Here is a 6,809-nt window from a genome sequence, read left to right as displayed (position 1 = left end):
AGAATATTTTACAATATCAAACACTACTAAAAGGTGGAAAATTCCATTTTCCATGGAAAATGTACAATATCAAACACTACCTTACCGATTTCTTATATATATTACTGAAATGTGATTTTAATAATTTAGCTTATGTTTGAATCTCATTAAATTAAATTTCATTACCTTCCATTTTCTTCTTTCTTATTTTTAACCATACAATTTTCTATAAAATAAAATTACACGTAAATCAAAATTTTTTTATTATTTTTCAATCACTCATTTTTCGAAAAAATACTATTCCACTCATTTTTATTTTCAAAAATTGGGGCCAAACATGGGCTCAAATCGTAGAGTATTGATAAGTTAATATTTCAACATATTACAAGATATGCACAAATCACATAAATCGAGCTACTCCAATCTTGCACAAATCACAGAAATCAAGCAATTGTTCTTCATACATAGATCATTTCCATTACATTCTTCATTTACCATGTATAATTTGCAATTTCACATATAAACGTATACACTCATTGTAAGAAATATGAAAAGGAATATATGAAAATTAACCGTATTCCTTCATCATCAATATTTCTCTATATCATTTTAATATGGTATCAAAGCAGTCCCCTTCCTGCGGCCTCTTCTATCTTCTCTAAATTCTCTTCTTTCTTCTCTGAATTCTGGAAACGTTGAAAGTAACAATCACCATGTCTAATCCCACACCTTTACAATTGATCAATGACCTCACGTCCCCGTATTTCTTAACTCCTGCTGATAATCCTAGTGCTATACTGGTCCCCGACCTCCTCACTGGAGAAAATTACCCTACCTGGAAACGTTCTATGAGAATGGCCCTTAATGCTAAAAATAAACTTGTCTTTGTCGATGATACTCTAAAGAAACCATCCGACACTCAAATTGCCAACCTTTGGGATCGTTGCGGTGATATGGTTCTCTCTTGACTCTTAAACTCCATTGACAAGCATCTTCGATAGAGCTTGATATATTGTACCAAACCTTATGAGGTTTGGGCTAATTTAGAAAATCATTTTTCCGAAAGCAATCACCCTCGTCTCTATTGCCTCCAATGTGATTTGGCTAACCTCAAGTAAAACACCATGCCTGTTACAACATACTACAACACAATTAAAGAAATATGGGATGAAATCATAGCCCTAACCAATCCCAACCCCTGCACTTTTGATGCTTTCAAAAAGGCCAAGAAAACAACCAATACCGAACAGCTTTTTCAATTCCTCATGGCCCTCAATGATTCTTTCTCATATGTCCGGAGTCAGATTCTTGCAATGGATCCCCTTTCCTACAATTTCCGAAGCATATGCTACTATAAATCAAGAAGAAACTCAACGTCACTTGCAAATTCCCTTATTGCCCAATCCCGACAACTCTGCCATGGTCGTGACGAGCACATGGTCACCCGTCGGCAACGGGCCTCAACCTCGCAGTGGTAAGAAATGTACCAAATGTGAAGGGGATGACCATTTATAGTCTTCTTGCTTCGAAATTATTGGCTATCCAGCTCACTGGAACACCAACAAGCCAAAGCAACCTTCACGATCAGCCCCTGTCAGAAAATCGACCAAATGATTCAGGCAATAACCGACCACCCACAGCGAACATGGTATCTAATACCTCAATTCCTTCCACATCAAGTGCAATCCATGGTCTAACTGATGAGCAATACTAATGATTGATGGAACTCCTACACCCAAGCGCTAATGTCGTCTCTGCTTTCGCTGGTATCACATTTTCAATTGTTGAGATTCCTTAGATAATTGATACTGGGGCTTCGGCCCATATATCTTGCATCTCCAACTTGTCTAAAGCCACAAATGTTTCGGCCCACTCACAATCTCTCACACTACCCACGTGTTCCACGGCCCAAGTTGCACATATTGGCCATATTCCAATTTTCTCACATTTATGCCTTTATAATGTTCTTTTTGTCCCGAATTTCAATTATAATTTAATTTTAGTCAGTCAACTTACTAAATCATCTAATTTTATGGTCATTTTTTCTTTCTCTGTTTGTTTAATTAAGGACCAACACACGAGGAAGCTGATTGGGATGGGTGAAGAACGTGGAAGCCTCTTTCATCTTAAGCATTTTACTCCATCTGCACTCCAAATCACGACCAATCCTACTACTGCTCCCGACCTATGGCATCTTCGTTTAGGTCATCCTTTACATTCTTGCATTCCAAAATTTTTATGTAGTTCAAATAACATTAAACATTGTAATATTTGTATCCGAGGCAAACACACACGCCTTTCTTTTAAATTGGTTGAGAATAAAATTACATTTATATTTAACCGCATTTATTGCGACATTTGGGATGGATATTCCACGCCATCCATAATTGGTGCACACCACTTTCTTACAATTGTTGATGATTTCTCACGTGTTACTTGGGTATATCTCATGCGTTTTAAATCTGATGCATTCACTTGTCTCACTAACTTTATTAAAATGGTCTACACACAATTTAACTGCCTTATCAAACATATTTGAACAGATAATGATCAAGAATTTCTTTCTCATCGCATGCAATAGTTCTTCCTTGATCATGACATTATTCATGAACATACTTGTGTTGACACACCCCAACAAAATGGTGTAGCTGAATGAAAACATCCTCACTGATAATTGTGTTTTTGCACACTTATTTAGGTCACAAACATGACTTAATTACGAATAAAATGATTGAATTGTGACTTAATTTCGTTACATTTGTGAATTGTAGGTAACACTAATGAACATGGTGAAATACATGAGAAAAGACACGAAAAGGACTAAAATGACACAAAGTGAAAGTTCAAGGACCAAGCTGCAATTACCCAAAAGTTGACCTGATGAACAAATCAAGGAATTGGCTGAACCAAATGCCAATTGATGATGCCTTGGGATGACAGAATGGAAAGAGTGAAGAAAAGAGGCCTAGAAGTGAAAAATTCAAGTAAAGGGATTAAATTGAAGTTTTTGGAAGTTGAAATCTACCAAGCGGTCGCATGGTAGAACTCTCGTGCGGCCGCACGAAAAGATGCAGGGAATTCAATTGGAAATATGGAATAATCATGCAGCCGCACGGATTAAAACCATGCGGTCACATGGCTATTTGTCCGATACGAAATTTTCTTTACTTATACGATTAAAACTCCTTTGGTAACCTAATATTGACGGGATATAAATATCAAAAACATTCCAGAGACGACCAGAATGAAATTGGAGGCCGAAAAACACTTCTTGGAGAGGATTTGAGCGCAAGAACAAAGATTGGCACGAAGAACTTCAAGATTTATTCAAGATTTTATAACCCGGTGATATTTTTTATTCAAAACATGATGTATTTTGTTATTTTAATCATGCTAGGCTATATTCTTATTATGCCAGGAGATCAATGAACCATGTGATTTGAATTTTAATATCCTCGTTTTGCAATTTGATGTTGAGACACAATTTTTATTGTTTTGAATGATTTATATGCAATTAATGTTTCCGCAATTAAGGGCTCGTAATTGTGTGAATTTAAGTGATTTATTCTTACATTCGAGAGAATTGGAATAGATTTGACATAATATAAATCATCGTAGGGTCCGATAATGGATAGAAATATACCGCTATGCCTTATGTGAATCTTTAAGTGTTCTTAAAACCACATGCATTTTTACATATGCTCTTGTCATAGAAATATAGGCCAGTGGTATGTAGAAATAGGTTTGACATATCTTGAGAGAGAGTATTGGATAGACTTAGACCCTCACTCAACAACAAAACTTTATATGACTTACTTTTTAACAAACCACCTACCTACGATCACTTTCGTGTCTTTGGATGTCTTTGTTATGCACACACTTTGAACGTTCGTCGGGATAAGTTTTTCCCTCGTGGCACATTATGCATATTCTTAGGCTATTCTCAAACCACCTATCGTGTCTATGACTTAGAAACTAAAAGGATATTTCTATCTTGTGATGTACGCTTTGTGGAATCTGTTTTCCCCTTTGCTAATATCATGCAGCACTATGAGCTCACATCACCGCCCACCACGACAAATAATTCACAATTGTTAGATATGCCACGCACCACCTCATCCCCACCCCATGATTCATGTGATGCCTTTGCCTCATATCACCACCAGCTATTGAACCACACAATCCTTCACAACCAAATGAAGATAATTCCAACACCACCCTAGACACCGTCACATCCCCATCCCCACCCCAGCCCCAACAATCTAGACGTCGACGCACTATCACTCGTCCTACGTATTTTCAGGATTATATTTGCTTAGACCTGCCTTCGGAGGGCTCACGTTCGTCATCCCATTCCCAACCTTTCTTATGTACGGTTCACTCTCTACCTAATTTCCTCTCTTATCATCTATTTAGGCCAAAACACTTTGCTTTTCTTTCTTCTGTCTCCAAAAATGTTCAGGATCCTACTCTTTACTCTCAAGCTGTCCTTAAGCCTCATTGGCGAGCGGCCATGGCTTTTGAGATTCAAGCCTTGGAGGCTAATCACACATGTACTCTTGAAAATCTCCCTCCTGACAAGAAGGCCATTGGTTGCAAATGGGTATATAAAACACAATTATGTGCAGATGGTTCCGTTAAATGTTATAAAGCTCGTTTAGTTGCCAAGTGTTTCACTCAGGTAGAAGGTCTTAATTATAATGATACTTTTGCTCCTGTGGCTAAACTTGTTACTGTCCGTTGCCTTATTGCAATAGCTGCAGCCAAACATTGGATTATTCAACAGTTAGATGTTCACAATAACTTTCTCCATGGTGATCTTGATGGAGAAGTGTACATGAAACCCCCACCAGGATATTGTCATCAGGGGGGATGCATGTCTGCCATCTCCACAAATCTCTATATGGCCTCAAACAAGCATCTCACCAATGGTACTCAAAGTTATCTCATACCCTCATCCTTGCAGGTTATTGTCTTATCATCTATTTAGGCCAAAACACTTTGCTTTTCTTTCTTCTGTCTCCAAAAATGTTCAGGATCCTACTCTTTACTCTCAAGGTGTCCTTAAGCCTCATTGGCGAGCGGCCATGGCTTTTGAGATTCAAGCCTTGGAGGCTAATCACACATGTACTCTTGAAAATCTCCCTCCTGACAAGAAGGCCATTGGTTGCAAATGGGTATATAAAACACAATTACGTGCAGATGGTTCCGTTAAATGTTATAAAGCTCGTTTAGTTGCCAAGGGTTTCACTCAGGTAGAAGGTCTTAATTATAATGATACTTTTGCTCCTGTGGCTAAACTTGTTACTGTCCGTTGCCTTATTGCAATAGCTGCAGCCAAACATTGGATTATTCAACAGTTAGTTGTTCACAATAACTTTCTCCATGGTGATCTTGATGGAGAAGTGCACATGAAACCCCCACCAGGATATTGTCATCAGGGGGGATGCATGTCTGCCATCTCCACAAATCTCTATATGGCCTCAAACAAGCATCTCACCAATGGTACTCAAAGTTATCTCATACCCTCATCCTTGCAGGTTATTGCCAATCCGCGGCAGACCATAGCTTCTTCACCAAGACCCAGGGCACAACATTTACTACCATCCTTATCTATGTTGATGATATTCTAGTTGCTTGAAATGACCTGTCTGCCATCACAAAAATCAAGCGGTACCTTGCACAAACCTTCAAAATCAAGGACCTTGGTGATCTCAAGTATTTCCTAGGGATTGAAGTTGCTCGATCCCCTGTTAGCATCTTTATTAATAAGAGGAAGTATACATTGGACATTCTTTCTGATTCTGGTTAACTCGGATCTTGTCTTGCTTATTTTCCCATGGAACAACATTGCAAACTTAATGACTTGGATGGTGACCTTCTGGATGACCCCAACCTATATAGACGGCTAATTGGTCGTTTGATCTTCTTGACTATTTCTTGACCAGATATTACCTTTACTGTCAACATTCTAAGCCAATTCATGCATGCTTCTTGCAAGCCTCACTTCCATGTTGCTCACCGCTTGCTTCGTTATTTGAAGAATACTCCTGGTTATGGACTCTTCTTCTCGTCCAAATACAATTTTACAGGTTTCTGCGTTTTGTGATTCTGATTGGGCTAGTTGTCCACTTACACGTTGCTCTACCACTGGTTTCATCATAAAATTGGGTGACAGTCCTATCTCTTAGCGCACAAAGAAACAAACTACTATCTCCCGCTCCTCCGCCGAAGCTGAATATCGTGCGATGGCCACTACTACTTGTGAACTTGTTTGGATTCACCTCCTTAGGCAAGAACTCATTGTGCCACATCCACAACCTATTCCACTTCACTATGACAATCAAGCTACCTTTCACATAGCTCGCAATCCGATTTTCCACGAACGAACCAAACACATTGAACTGGATTGTCACTTGGTTCGTGAGAAAATTAAATCTGGTCTTCTTCTTCCGTCCTATGTCTCAACCTCTCAACAGCAAGCTGATATTCTTACTAAACCTTTGGAACATGAATTGTTTGTTTTTTTCGATCCAAGTTGGGTATTACGGATCTTCATGCTCCAACTTGAGGGGGAGTATTACATTATATGCACAAGTCACATAAATCAAGCTACTCCAATCTTGCACAAATCACAAAAATCAAGCAATTGTTCTCCATACATAGATCATTTCCATTACATTCTTCATTTACTATGTATAGTTTGCAATTTCACATATAAATATATACACACACTGTAAGAAATATGAAAAAGAATATATGAAAATTTATTGTGTTCCTTCATCATCAATATTTCTTTATATCATTTTAATACAACATGTGGAATAAAA

This window comes from Olea europaea, chromosome 1 (genome assembly GCF_002742605.1).
Source record: "Olea europaea var. sylvestris chromosome 1, O_europaea_v1, whole genome shotgun sequence".
NCBI classification, from domain to species: domain Eukaryota; kingdom Viridiplantae; phylum Streptophyta; class Magnoliopsida; order Lamiales; family Oleaceae; genus Olea; species Olea europaea.
The sequence above is the reverse complement of the archived record's forward strand: the minus strand, read 5'-3'. Positions refer to the sequence as shown.